Source organism: Phacochoerus africanus, chromosome 2, assembly GCF_016906955.1.
Source record: "Phacochoerus africanus isolate WHEZ1 chromosome 2, ROS_Pafr_v1, whole genome shotgun sequence".
Taxonomy (NCBI): Eukaryota; Metazoa; Chordata; class Mammalia; order Artiodactyla; family Suidae; genus Phacochoerus; species Phacochoerus africanus.
In genome coordinates this window covers 125,613,762-125,629,137 of record NC_062545.1, presented here as the reverse complement: position 1 = coordinate 125,629,137, position 15,376 = coordinate 125,613,762, and positions in this window count along the sequence as shown.

Here is a 15,376-nt window from a genome sequence, read left to right as displayed (position 1 = left end):
TCCACCCCAGTCAAAACTGAGCCTCTATCATCACGATGGGGCCGGTGGGGATGCACCATCCCTCCTCCATGGCTTCTCTGCACTGAGGCCAGGCTGTGCTCCAAATTTCCCTGGCATTCACGCACCATCCCTCTGCCTTCTGCAGACTTCTCCCTGCTTTCGCTCCCTGCTAGATTCCCGGCCTCCTTTCCACTCTCCTAAGCTCTTCCACACTGGCTCCCGCAGACTTGTCTCTTGGGCGCTCTTGACCATACTGCAAGCACAGTCACATCATGGGGCTTTCAGGTCCAAGTCTCTCAAAAATGCCTCCCCTTCTCCTCTGGGGAGGGCCTTACTCAAATCGGGACCTCAGCAAGTCACTCTGGGCAGGCAGTGTTGGCAAGGGGGGCTGACTGGATGTCAACCCCAGCTAGTCCCCAGAGTGGGTTTCTAGCTATGAGCTTAGCACACCAGATTCACATTTAAATTAGCAGAGGTTCCTGCCTCAGTCGGATTCAAGTATATTTAGCAGCACAAGCTAAGGAGAAGTAGAATGTCCAAGAATTCCATTTCCAGATTGCATCCACCACAGCACTGGCTCCAGCCTACCTGAGCCCCATGGAATAATTAAATGAAGGAACATATTATTGTATTGGGGGAAGAGAAAGAAAAATTAAGAAAGAAAGGGAACATGGAGGAGTAGAAAAAACTACATTGCTATTTCTCTTTCTTTTTTGGTTAATTTTGATGTAAATGTAAAATGTCTTTTGGAGTTCCCTGGTGGCTCAGTGGGTTAAGGATTTGGCATTGTCACTGCAGTGGCTCAGGTCACTGTTGTGGCTAAGGTTCTAACCCTGGCCCCAGAAACTTGGACATGCCATAGGTGTGGCCAATAAAAAATGTCGTTTGATTTACATTAGCCCAATTAAGTATCTAGTTGCTGTTGGGAAAACAAATCTCTAAGCTGCTATCACTTTATGCTCTTTTTCTAAGTCAGAACATCTGTCCTTGTTTGGGGGCGTGGGATTTCTTTTCTAACTTCTCTTACTTTTTTTTTTTTTAACAGTCCTCAAGACAGCCACCCCAATGCCACAGTGTCATTAACCCAGTTGCAGCTTTGACTCTGCTGGTTCATTACCACGGTTCCCGCAGCATGGCCAGCCCACTGTCCTACCCTGCAGAGAGGTCAGCAGAAGCTGTAACTCATGGGCTACAGCATTTGAGGGGATACCAGGGAGCCACCATCTGGACATCACAACAGGCAAGAACTCTAACTGCTGAGAACTGTGATTTGGCAAAGAATCAGGAAAGAGCGATGTTCCTCCTGGCCCTGCTGCTTGAGGCACCTCCTCCAAAGGCCTGAGAAAAGGTGAAGCCTCAGGGGTCTCAACAGCTGGAAACAGCTTTAGCTTCTCCTAAGGGGAACCACAGGAGCATCTACTAGGTGCCTGGTACTATGCTGGCTGCTCTACCCACATTATCTTTCAGTATTTTCCTTATTTTGTTCAGATGAGGAAAGAGAGGCTAAGAGGAGAAAGTGATTTTTTTTTTAGAGGTCTCATTATCAACAAGAGATAAGGTCACACAAGGTGAACTCCTTATAGGTAAATTAGGGCTGAGAAAGGGCCCAGTAAGCAAGATGAAGCCATTAAGAAATGAAAGAGAGGAAAAGAGGGAACTGACCCTACTCACAATTAGACCCGAATTTAGGTGTCAGAACATTACCCTTCTAATAACTTGACCCTACCTTGTGCCCTTGTGCTTGGTTGATATTCATACGTACCATAGCTCCGCTCCTAACCCAGCTCTGAGTGAGGCAGCAGAAGTGATGCTAAGCCACGACCTTCCCAACCCCTCTAATCTGACTTTCCCTCCTGTGTGCACATGGCTTACTTCTCAGGACCAAGATTGTTTACACCAGACTTTGTCCAGTGTTGCTCTAGTTTCTCAACTCCCCTCTTCTCTCTGGGGAAGAGATTAAAAACATCCCATCTGCAGGCTATTGGCTTCTAGCCCAAAGGCTTTCTCCCAAACGGATTTGCCTCTGGCTGGCCACCCAGAACAGACAGGTGATGTCCATATTCTCAGCTCATCCAAACCATCTGCTCACTTTTCAATAACACCATCCTCTGGGTCTGTGCTAAGGGAGCGTTCAAGAAAATGATGCTCCAGTAACTAAGCCCTTTGGTAGGAATTTAAGATGGATCCTTATTACAATTAACTCGACCTGGTTGAGTTCCCTTTGTGGCTCAGTGGTTAACGAACCCGACTAGGAACCACGTGGATGTGGGTTCGATCCCTGGCCTCACTCAGTGGGTTAAGGATCCGGCTTTGCTGTGAGCTGTGGTGTAGGTCGCAGATGTGGCTTGGATCCTGCATTGCTGTGGCTGTGGTGTAGGCTGGCGGCTGTAACTCTGATTCAACCCCTAGCCTGGCAACTTCCACATGCCACAGGCGCAGCCCTTAAATTAAAAAAAAAAAGAAAAAAGAAAGAAAGAAAGAAGCGAATAATTAACTTGACCTGATAGCCCACAAGCTGACAGTGGGTTTCCAATAGAGGCCTACTTCTTTCCATAAAAAGAAAACAAGGAGGAATCAGAAAAGCAAATAGTCTTTTTTATCTCCTAGATACCAACTGAGTCACTGCATCAGTCCAGTATCAGAGCAGCAGTGTGGCCCAATTCATTGATTCCCGTAAGCAGCTACTAACCCTCTACCAATGCCCCAAGCTTTCTGATTAAAAAAAACAAGGAACGCAGCCATCAGATAAACCGAAACCCCTGAGAGAAGTTTAAAGAAAAATGCAGTTCTTATTAGTCTAACTGAATGAGTTTTATTTTGCTGACTAGACTTTTTACTCTCACTGGAGAAAGGCAGTAAAGGAGAAGGGAAGACAAGCAGGACAGAAATGCTGCCTGGTGTAAAAATTTGATCGTCTTGCTCCATGATTTATGATGGACTCTTGCTTCCAGTAAATGCCTCACAAAACTTTTTGAGAAAAATCTACATTTTCATGAATGTGTTTCAAGTTTCTGTTTTCTTCATGGCAATAGTTGCACTGAATGCTATGCTGGCAGAGTCTGCTAATGAGGGCCCAGCCATATGTGTATTATACAAAATGAGATAAACATGGTTCCTGCCCTCAAGGAGCTCATACTCTAGTAGGAATGTTAAAGTGATTAAACAATAACATTGATGCAGGTAAGGTTTTGGTCAAGACCCAACTTAGGTGCAAAGTCAAAGAAATTTACAGCAGAGCAAGACATTATGACACGTCATTTTGACATTGTTGATTTTATATCATAAGTTCTACCTCAGAACTGATTTTTATTACCCCATCTGGTGAAGTCGAGGGTGGAGAGAAACAGGATGAGGATGTCTGTTTTGCATCTTATTTGATATAATTTGACAATGTATGGTTGTAAAGTAACAGAAGATAACTCACATGAATAGTCCTATCTGTTGAGATGGAGGCACTTTTAAGCATTATACCAAAGCCAGAAATAATAAAGTAAAAGATTGATTTGACTATGATCTCACATATAAACACATATTTACACAAACACAAAATTAAACCAAGTTAAAAAAAAAAACTGGAAAAAAATGTAATATATAACAAACTGTCACCTGCTTTCAAGTTGGTTTAAATTTGCCTTGATTATGCACATAGATTCTTACCAAGCTGTGCCCTGCATTGGTATAGCAATGGTTTATTCAAATAGTTAATAAAAACATACACCTGAGAAACTTATCTCCCCTCTTATTTTAGTTAACTCCTACTTAAGCATCAGGCCTTATCCAAAATGTGACTTCCTCCAGGAAGTCATCCTGGAACTCCTTAACCAGGCCAAATTCACTCTACTGTACTTTCTAATCGTATACGCGCCTTCCCTGAGTAATACTTACAGGGACTCCACAAAGGTAGGAACCACACCTGGCGTTCCTCACCACTGTACCCTAAATAGCTCACAGTATTTGGCCTATGCTAGGATCTGAATAAATGTTGGTTTATTCAAGTAGCCCCAGATTAAAACAGCTGCATCCAAGAGAGAACATCAAAATATCACTGTCAATCCAGTTCCAGAGCGGTCCCAAATTGCTGAGACTGAAGGGTCACCTCAAAAGTCAGAGCAGGGGGCTGCTCCCATCCTTTCACTCGCCCAGAACCGGGTGCTGGTGCCTGGATCACAGAAGGCACTGCGGCTGGAGCTCCACCGCTGCAGGAAGAGCCAGTGGAGGGCTTCCAGGTGACCCTGGTGGAGCTGAGTGAGCTGCACAAAGATGGGAGGTGGCCGTCTTCGGGCCCGGACACCTACTCCAAGGGCGGCTACTCCAAGGCTGCCCTTATTCTTGGCCTGCCTTTCGAATCCTGACCAAGATGTGGCCCCAACATCTATGAGTCTGGGGACATGTGCTCCATACCACGCCCCCACCCACAGCCGATGACCCTCAGGTCAGGGAGCTGCCCTCAGAGCGCGGAATCCCATCCAGAACCTCAGGACCTCCCCCCACTCCCACCCCAAGCTTCATCTTCCTCCTCAACAACCCAACACCTACTCACCCACCGATGTGGGCACCTCTGCGATGTGCAGGAAGCCAGAGGAGAGTGAAGGCTGGAGCCGGAGGGCAGGGACATCATCCATAGCAGGTCTTGAGGATCTTGAGGGTCTTCTGAAGCCCTTGGATCCTGAGGCAGATTCAGGGGCGGCGTGAAGGTGCAAGGTGCCCACCGCGCTGATCCAGCACTGTGTGAAGATGAGGCCTGGGCACCCCACTAGGGCTCGAGCCTCTTCCACTACGATGGCCTCTAGGACGGCGAGGCCTACAGTCTTGCCTCAAGCACCTCAAATAGCTCAGGTCCTATGCCTATGCCCAGGTGGGGCTCCGCCCTCCTCCTCGGGCTTCCTGGGCTTCCAAGGCTTCGGAGGATGGCCCCTCCCCTCCCAAGCCTAGGAAGCCCCCCTCCCCCCCACAGTCGTGTCCTCCGCCTGTGCTGGAAGCAGGCTCAGGTGGGTGCTGACAGGTTGGGCGCCACAGACGCTGGTCTTGCCCACACCTCCTGCTGGCTGGAGCCAAGAGACTCCTGATAGCTAGAGCCAGAGTCCCCAGGACAGATTAAGCTGGGGTCAACTCCTCTCTGCTTCGATTTGTTTGGAATCTAAACAAAGCGACTTTATGAGAACTCCTCCGCCCCCCTAAAAAGAGCAAATAGAGATTTTTCAACTAAGTTGTAGAGGATCCAAGGGCTTCAGAAAGAGGTAGCAGGTGAGTCAGGTTGTAAAGGATAAATAGGATTAACATGAAATGAGGGAGAGAGGAGAAGCTGGGAACAGTGCATGTCAGGTAACAGAATCAGCACAAAGAGGGGCACAGAGATGGGAAGGCACAGGGCAAATAGTGTGCTCATTAGGCCAAGTGCCAGGGGTACAAAGAGAGGCAAGATACAGGACAGAAAAGGTAAGCTGAAGTCAGATCATAAGAATTTTACTAGCTAATGGAAACAATCAGGGAATTTAAGTAGAGGGTAAACATGGCAGGCTCCACACTTTACTATTTTTTTCACTTCTTTTTCGAGATGGCAAAATATGCTATTACACTCGATGCTGCAGTGAATAGCCTTATATATTTCTCCAGGCACAAGCTCAAATACAACTGCAGGAAAAGTTCCTCAACATGGAATTGATGTGTGAAAGGGTATGCACGTTTTAAATGTTGATAAATAGCCTGAGATTGCCCTCTTTAGAGGTTGTATCCACTTACATACCTCAAAAAATGTATAAATGTCTATTTTACCTCACTTGTCAAAAATAGGTTGCCAAAAATACATTTAAAGAAACTTTGGCTATTAGGTGAAAAAGTACAGTTTTAGCTTATATTTGCTAGGTGTCTTTTCAACTATCCTAGTACAATTCGTATTTCTTTTTGTGATTTATTTGTTCCTGTCCTTTGCCGCTTTTTCTTTTAGAGTGTTAAATCTTTTTCTTACTGATATATAGAAGTTCTCATTTGATCTTTAGAGCCAAACTTATCAACATTTTCTTTTATGTATTTTGAATTTCATCATGCTCACAAAGTTCTTCTCTATTCCAAGATTATTAGATTTTTCCATTTTTTCCCCCTAGAACACTGATAGTTTAATTTTCATGTTGGTAGCCAGTCTGGCACTTATTTGGGTATATAAAGACTTAGGAGAAATACAACTTTATTATTTTCCAGATGGCTACCCAATCATCCTAACACCGTTTATTGAACTGTAAATTTTTCCCCACTGATTAAGATATGCAAGCTTTATCCAATCCTAAATCATTTTTAAAATATTGGGGTCAATTTCTGATTCTATTCAGTATGTTATTAAACTATGCTAATCATCACTTTATAACACTTCAGTATCTTTGGGGATTATTTTTCAATTCCTCCTGTTCAGAGATGTCCTGGAGTATCCTAGCATACTTATTTTTCCATAAGAACTTCCAAATCAGCTTGTCTGGTTACAGAAAAATAGAAAAAAGCCCTGTCAGTATTTTTAGTGAGGCCCCATTAAATTTACAGTTTAATTTAGGGAGAACTGGCAGCTTTATAATAATTTGTGCTCCTGGCCTTTCCATTTATGAACTTTTTGTGTATGTGTCCCTCATTAGCATTTGAAAGTTTTCCTCACATAGATCTTATGGATGTCATACTCTATAAGGATTATTTGTCAGCTAGTTAGGAGAAGAACAGAACTAGAGGTGGGATGGTCAGTTAAGAAGGCACTCCCCAGGCAAGATGTAAGACACGACAGAGTTAGATGAAGGCAGTTGAATTCAAAACAGCAGAATTTTTTCCTTATTAGCTGGAAGCCAGGGAGAAAAAAGGAATCAAAGGCCCCTCTAAGGTTTGGGGCTTAAGGAATGATGGGATCTGGGCAAGTATTATCAGGAATGGGAAAGGAGAAGAATCAGACTGTGAACACAAAGGTGATGTATATGGTTTGGGAGCTAAAAATAGCGCCTATCTCACATTGCCCCTATAATGATTAAAAGAGATACTTTTAAAAAACAGCTGGCCCTTAGAAATAACTAGCTCCCTCCTTTTTCCCTCTCTGTATCTGCTGGGGTTTACAGAGGTCCAGGGAGAGCCAGAATCTCTGATTCATCTACATGGAGTTACCTCATTCTAGAAGAGTGCACAGTCAACAATGGACAGTGACATCAAAGAGGTTGACAGTTTGGCATTTAGGACATTTTACGGGAACTTGTAAGGAAAAGTTCCTTCAGAACAGCAGGTACAAAAGCCAGTCTCCAAGAGATAACAAAGTGAGTGATTACTGGTTATATATCCAGAAGAAATGAAAATAGGATTTCATAGAGATATATGTACTTTCATGTTTATCGCAGCATTATGGACAATAGCCAAGATATGGAAAACATTCTACATGCTCATCAGTGCATGAACAGTCCAAAACAACGTGATATACAAATACAATGGAACATTATTCAGCCATGAGAAAGGAGGATATCCTGCTATTTGGACCTTGAACACATTAAGTGAGATAAGTTAGAGAAAGTCAAGTACAGTATGATATCACTTATATGCAGAATCTAAAAAAGTCAAACTTGTGAAAAATAGAGAGTAAAATGGTGGGTACCAGGAGATGGAGCGTGGGGGAGGATAAAACTAATGTTAAGGGTACAAACTTCCAATGAGTAGTAGATGAGTCATAGCGATTTACAGTACAGTAGAATAAATGTACACCACAATATTTTCCCATAATTACAATTATGATATATATTAATACATTAGCAACCATTTTACAATATATAAATATATCAAAGCAACATGTTGTACACTTTAAAGTTACATAGCGTTATATACCAAATATGTCTGATTAAAATAAAAAATAGATCCCTGTGCTCTACAGTAGGGCCTCATTGCTTGGGATAGACTGTGATGGAAGATAATATAAGGGAATGTATATATATATATATATATACTGGGTCACCCTGTACAGAAATTGGCACAAAATTGTAAATCAACTATATTTTAATTTAAAAAAATTTAAAAATTGAAAAACAAAAAAAATCTCAAAAAAACACAAATAAATAAATAAATAAACCACCCTTCTGTGGGTGCTGTTCTTGCTCTCCCTACTTTCTTATGTATCCTTCCAAAGTTTCTTCATGTGTATTCAATATTACATGGATTAAAATGTGGTGCATTCGTACCCTGGGTTCTGTGTCTGACTTTTACTAACAAGTGTCCTGGAGCTCTTTCCATTTCTGTACATAGAGAACATCTTCATTCTTTTATACAGCTGCATTCCAGTGTGTAGATATATTATAATTTAATCTCTTCTCCACTGATGAACATTTGGGTTGTTTCCAATCTCCTGCTTCCATAAATAATGCTAGGATGGTTAACCATGTACACATGTTGTCTCACACAGCAGTTCCATCTGTATGACAAATTCCCCCAAGTGAAGTTTCTACAGGGCGAAATCTTAATCATACCTAAAGAGAGAATCAACCTATAAACACAGAAGCCAAGGCTATAATTCTTCAGTGAGGTGTCCAGTTTAGCACAGGAACAGATAACTAAAAATCCCTATAGGAAAGATATTTCTTACTTCCTCTATTTGTAAAAATAGAAAAAAAAAAACCCAAACACCCATGATGAATGTGCATTTTACTCTCCATTTAATGTGCTTTGCTCCAGATGTTATAGAAATCATTGAATTCGATGCACTCTGTTATAATTTTTATTCACAATGCTGTTCAAAGTCTTTTGAAGAATATTAGGGAAGTGGCTGAGTTTTGCAGGAATTAATATACAGAGACCTGAGCTGGAGTTCCTTAGGGTAACAACTGTGGAGCCATTTTATGCTTCAGAAGTCATATATTCCTAAATTGAGTTATTGGGTTAGTGGTTGGCAGGCATGCAAGTTTAAATTCATATTGTTCTCCCACTCCTTTCCTGTCAGGTTCCAGCACACTGACCCCAGAAACAACTGTATAACCCTCTATTTATAATAAGGAGCCTCTTCTTCATGAAGCTTCAAGCACTAAGCCAGCCAGCATGTCCATGGCTGGGAGTAGAGACTTGGCACTTCAACTGTGTAGGACAGAAGAGCCAGACAGACCAAAGAGCCAAGAGGTGGCCTGTTCTCCATTTTCCTGACATCAATCATTTCCTTTGAGATGATTCTGACAGTAAGAGCTGAATTTTTCCAGTGAAGCCCCATCCCAGGTCATGTCCTCATAAATCAGAATGAGTTGCCCTCCCACAGTCTACTCCAAGGACTAGCCCTACAGGCTCAGCAGAACACCAGCTCAGGCACCCCAAAAGAAAACACGAGGGGCCCTGTAACCCAGAGGGATTCAGAAGAAAAGAGAAACAGCCAAGCAGGCAGAAGTATAAAAACACTTGTCTTGTCCTTTGTAATGTTTTCTTATGAAATTTTAAAAACTGGAGGTTTGGGATTGGCATAGGCACACTGACGTATATATGGAATGATTGGCCAGTGGGGACCTTCTGTGTAGCACAGAGAACTCTACCCAGTATTCTGTGATAATCTGTGTGGGAAAAGAATGTGCAAAAGAATAGATGTGTGTACATGTCTGACTGAGTCACTTTGTTGTACAGCAATTACCACATTATTAAATCAACTATATTTCAAGAAAACTTTGAAAAATGAAAAAAAAAGTCCTCATGGAGAAGTTAGAAAATTCAGTCTGCAAGGAAGAGCAGATAGACCAACTAATCTCGCTTCTGCTGACTACTGAAGATGGTGCCACCCAGTGAAGACTCAGAGCCAGGGCGAGGGGCTAAGGAAGGTAGCTCAAGAAACTCCAGCAACCAAGGAAAGCCTGGAGGAAAGGCATCAGAAATCAAAGTGCAGCTGCTCTTTCTGCTGTTTAAATCATTATACATCAGCTGCAAATTTAGTTTGTTGGCCAACACTCAAGAGTGACATATGGCCAATAAAAGGTTCGGTGGAGTTTTCCATCTGCTGTTCGATTTGACCATGGCTTCCACACGGCGGTTCAGTGTCAGAGCCGGCTGCACTTAGAATCCCTTCATGAGCTTCATGTAGGCCTGTTACATGGGCACAATTCTCTGCCAGTGTATGCCACCAACTCAGCAGGACATCTGACAAGCATGCTCCCTGGAATTTGTTCCACACTCAGGATCCCTAGAATTTGTTCTACACTCAGATCTAAAGGCTTTCTAGGATCTACAGAACAAAAGTTCAGAGTGGACAAGCTCTCCAGAATGTTGCAGGTAGGGATGCCGTGGGTTTTACAAGCTAAGTTCTCTTGACCCTCTGCAAAAAGCTTGTGATGATAACTACCCTCTGTGTGCTCATTAAAACCCATACCAGATACAAAGGAATGGGCAAGTGTCAGGGTCTCAACTTTGGAAACCATACTCACTGGCTTTAAAATGCAAAGAGCTTTATTTTCCTGGCTCTAGGTTGTTCATTTTACCCACTTTGGAATGAGAACTGCCTGCAGTTGAGCAAATCAAGGCAAGGTGGTCCACTTGTTGCTCTATTCACACCCATTAGCTGCTTCGCTCCTTCCAAAAGGGGCCCTGCTCCCCTCTGCCACCAGTATTAGAGATACCTTGATGGACCTCCTGCCCTTTCACTTCTATAGCCACCCTACAGTGGTGGACACAGTGTAGGATTCCAGATAGTCAAAGTCATTTTAATCCTTTTCTATTTGTTATGTTCTTAAAAGTGGAATTGGGGGATGAATGAAGTCCACAATGACACCTTTAAGAATGAAAACTATCTGGACAGATGATTTCACTGTAACCCAAAAGCGACACTAGCAGGAGAAACAATGGTGCCCACTACTGTATTTGCTTGCATTTTGCATGATGCTGTCATTTCTCCTGCCTGTTCTGCACTTGTCAGAAATATACTGCCAGAGACAGAGAGAGATTCAGGGCTAGACTCAAAGAAAGCCCTGTCACGATCTCCTGTTCTGAATCTGTTGGCAGAGAGATGGTGGAATGGCAGGAGGGAGACAGGGGAGGAAGAGAGACTTGTTGAAATACTGCATAGGAATTGATGTAAAAAAATGAAAAGTCCCTGAGTCTGTGATAAGGTGGCACAAATTATAACAATGAATCATTTGCACAGAAATGGGCTCTCAGTCCTGACAGACAGCAAGGATTTAGGAAGATGGATTTCTCCTGGGTTCAGCAAGAAGCTAAGGCAAGGAAGCCGGTGGCGCTTGGGGTTTGGCAGAGAGTCACAAACTCTTTTTTGAATGTGCTGACTTGGCAAAAACTCAGTCCTCAAGGAGCCAGCCTCTCTGGAGACTATAATTTTTTTTTTTAACCCATGTGTATTTGAGGGAAAATTTAATCTCTCTGCCACTGACTCATTTACACTTAACTCATCAAAAAAATTTTTTGTTTTGTGCAATTTGATGGCCAGTAAGTTACAGGCTAATTTAGAAACAGCCTCAGGTTCTGGAAAAGGACCCAAACTCAGAGGCAAGAATCAGATCATCTTCTGCTTTGATGGCAAAGAGTGGGAGGTTATTTCTTTGGGTAACACTGCAGGAGAAAAGGGTCTCTACATTTTAATCCCCAGCTCCCATGCACCCACAAACACACACACTCACACTCAACTATAAGAACTGAGTCCAGTAGGAGATCAATGGAGTGGATGCCTGAAAGGCTCTGTCCCCTAAAATAAAATTTGGTCACAGTAATAACCTACAAATAGTAATGGTCAAGATGCATCATCCTTAACCATTAACTTATAGGCACAGATTGCCTTGGGTTTAGGTCCTGCCTTCCTTTGCCCTTTTCTTGCTGTATTACCTTAGGCAGTTTACTTCAGCCTCCTGAGCTTCAGGTTTCTCATTCATAAAATGAGGGCAATGAAAATAGTGCCTGCCTCCCATTGGTGAATGGGCAGTGCACTGATCCCCAGGCAGTGGTCAGGGCAGTCTCTCCATGTGGTAAATACTTACTCATGGCCTGCTTCAAATCAGTGAGCTGTAACCCTTCTTGCCAGGTGGAGTAAATGCCCATCAGACACCTGAATACACCACCTCAGATCCTCTCGGCCTTTCTTGATGTCACTGCAGTCAGAGCATTCACGCAGGCGTAGTAGGGAAGGCCTGGGTCTCTCACCCCCTTAAGGGCATCTCTGTGGTCTTCACTTTGGTTCTACTAGAAGCTGTTGAAGATGTAGAGATGCTCCTTGGAACACAGACAGGAGTGGAAGAGTAGATGGGATGAGAAGAAAAGTAACAAAGGGTGTGGTAATGAATAGGTGGCTGCAGTGGCAACTGTGGCTCCATCCCTGGAAGTCTCTAGAATAATGTGCAGCACAAGCTTCATCACTGGCTCACCAGGACCAAGACACTGGTGTATTTGGCCACCCATTCTCCGCTCTGGGATGTTAACTACTTGGTATGTGGGTGGGGCCTGATCCTCAAGGAGAGGAAGCCAAGAGCTGTGGGTGGTCCCTGCCTGGAAAGGAAGGAAGTGGGGAGCGCCGAGGGCTCAGCAGGTCCTGGCCAAGTGGCTAGGCCTATGACCAGGAGCCCTGGGACTTCTCAGCACCCTGCTCAGTGCCCATGCATGCAGCCAGGAAGCACAGGGGCATTAAAAACCTGCGGGAGTAAAACTTTCAGGCACTGGTGGGGAAGACGGGAGCTGGTGGATAAATTCTTCCCCCTCTCTCCCCTCAGGGTCCACTGTTCAGAGACCCCCTTTGTACCTCTTCTTGAAAAATGGCCTCTTGAGATGAAGCCATGTGGAGGAGGCTGGCTCCACAACCCATCCTCACTTTACCTCTCCTGCCTCCCTCCCCTCTGCCTTCACTCCTGCTTTTGGGATTAAGTTGTTCCAGTAAGTCTGGGCCTCTAGGGGAGCCAGACTAAAGCAACAGGGTTAAGTTCACATAAATTCCATTGGCCATCAGCCTACCAACCTCAGAGGGATTAGACCTTACTTAGCATGCTGAGAGGCACCATGTGGGCTATCCAGTCACATGTGACCTATTAAGAAGACAAGGCCTTCTAAATACCCAAGAGAAAGTATTAGTTCCCAGTATGTGGGTATCCCTAGGATGGGACATACAGCTTCCAGAGACAATGATCCACAAATGCAAGATCCCTCTTCCCCTAAATTAGAGCAGGGAGGTTGCATCTAATGGCTTCCTGGACTTGAGCTAGAGGCAGTGTCTGTGCGGCCTAGCCCTTTGATATTGTCTATAACAACCCCAGGCTACCCCTGCGGCTAACCAATGGAAAATAAGGATTGTATGGTGGAAAGTGGTCCCTAACAAAACTATAACAAGGACACAACACTGCAGTTAACCTGAAGTGTTTCAGGACTAATTTCAGGTTTTGAGATTTTAACCATATTCTGAAAGAGAAAATAAGTATCTTCTTGCATCTGTTAAGGAAAGCACTGTCAAGACACACAATTGCCCTGTGTCTGGCACTGAGGCATCCATCTCTACCTAGTCCAGCCCAGTGGCCCTGGCACTGAGATGATGTTCCTGATCCCAGGCTGCTCCCACCCTCACTGGGGCTTTCCTGCTGCTTGCACTTCAGGAACTACTCTCTGCAAAATGAATAATACATCACTTTGTTTCTGCGAGGACACTTGCCACTCTCTGACTTGCCAAAGTGCAGATGAATATTCAGCAAGGCTGGTGGCCTCCACTGCCTGCCATGAATGGGCAGGGGCAGCGGTGACCCATGTGATGTGATTTCAGAATGCTCCTCCTGCCTGGAATTCACCACAAGAAGACACCAGAAATCTGTGGAAGAGGAAATTGCCATTCACAGAGCCCTGTGCTCTGGATTCTGAACTAGAGCCTCCCCATGGAGTCACTAGGGATGGGCACAAAGTTTCTCTCGAAGGCCCAGAGAACAGATATTTTAGGTTTTGTGGTCCTAACACTCTAACTCTGACACTGGAGGGGCCAAAGCAGCTACAGATAATAAATGCATGAGGGGGTGCAGCAGTGTTCTGCAAAAATTTACCAAAATGGGATCTGGCCAGCAGGCCGGAGTTTGCTGTCCCCTGGGCTGGCTTATGTCACCTTTGTAAGCACTCACTGAGGGTAGGCACTATGCTCCTGGTGGTTTCTCTTCAAGTGCAGTCACTCTTGAAAGAAATTACTCAGCAAATCCCAAACGTCTTAGCATGATTTGATTTATCACCCAATCTTCTGAAGATGAGAAGTGGGGGGAGGAGGAGAAACAGCCCTCCAGAATAAATCCAAGTATCCGGAGAAGGAAAAAGAAAGTCATAGGAAGAAGAAAGGAGGAGGTGACAAATCGTGAGGCTTAGGGTAGAGTGGGAAGGAACAGAGGGAAGGACTTTAAGGACAAACTGTTTCAGGGTCCATCCTCCAGCTTTGCACCACACCTGTAGGCAGTGTCACACACCGTGGTTAAAAGCATGGTCTGGAAGTCAGCGGCTTTGAAATAACTGGCACTGCTTCTGACAGGTGCTGGGACCTTGGGTAAATTATTAATCCTGGGCATTAGACTTCTCATTTGTCAAGTGAGGATTCATAAAATTGAAGTGAGGATTAAGTGAGATAATTCATGGAAAGGGCTTGGCAAAGTGCCTGGTGTGATGTGAGCACTCAAAAAAGGCCATCGGTTACCATGGTTAATTACCTAGACTGAGCCCAAGGAAGGAAAGGCTATCAGAGCAAAAATGCCAACTGTAAGTTCACAAATTCTCTTAGTGAATATTCCATATAGCTCCGGTCTCTCTTATATGTTAGTAACTTATCAGAGAGTCCTCTAGACTGTCGGGACTAATACTAATCAGCAGTAATACACACTGAGAAGTTCCTGCATAACCAGGAACCCATTAAGCCTTGCACCTAAGAATTCTCCTTTCCCCATTTTTGTAGACTTCAATGTCTTAGCAGTTGATCACTAACACTATGTCTTAGCAGTTGATTACTAACACTATAGGGAGTGTGTCTGTGATCCAACCTAAATGCTGAGGCTTGCTTTATCCAGCCATTTATTTCAAGCATACTTTCTCAAGGGCTTACGGAGGCTTGAGCAGAAATACAGGAAAGAGTACAAATTAGATAAAATATAGTGTTTAGGGTAAGCAGGACTAATTGCTTTTTAATTCTATTTGCATGAAGCCCAGTGAGACCCTGTTCACAGTTAAGGGGTCAACATATGACAAGAGCATTTAAGATGGGGAATCAAGTTTCTAAATGAAAATGTAGCCACCACCAGAAAAACAGAAAAATGAGAATTGGAAATTGAATGCTTCCTGGGCTTGAAATGCTCATTTATAGTGGAGCCCTGCTGGCCTCTTCAGCACCTCCCAGCCTTTGACAATCTATGCATGTTCTGCCTTCACCAGGAAGCTTGTACCCACAACTACAGTCTATACTGGT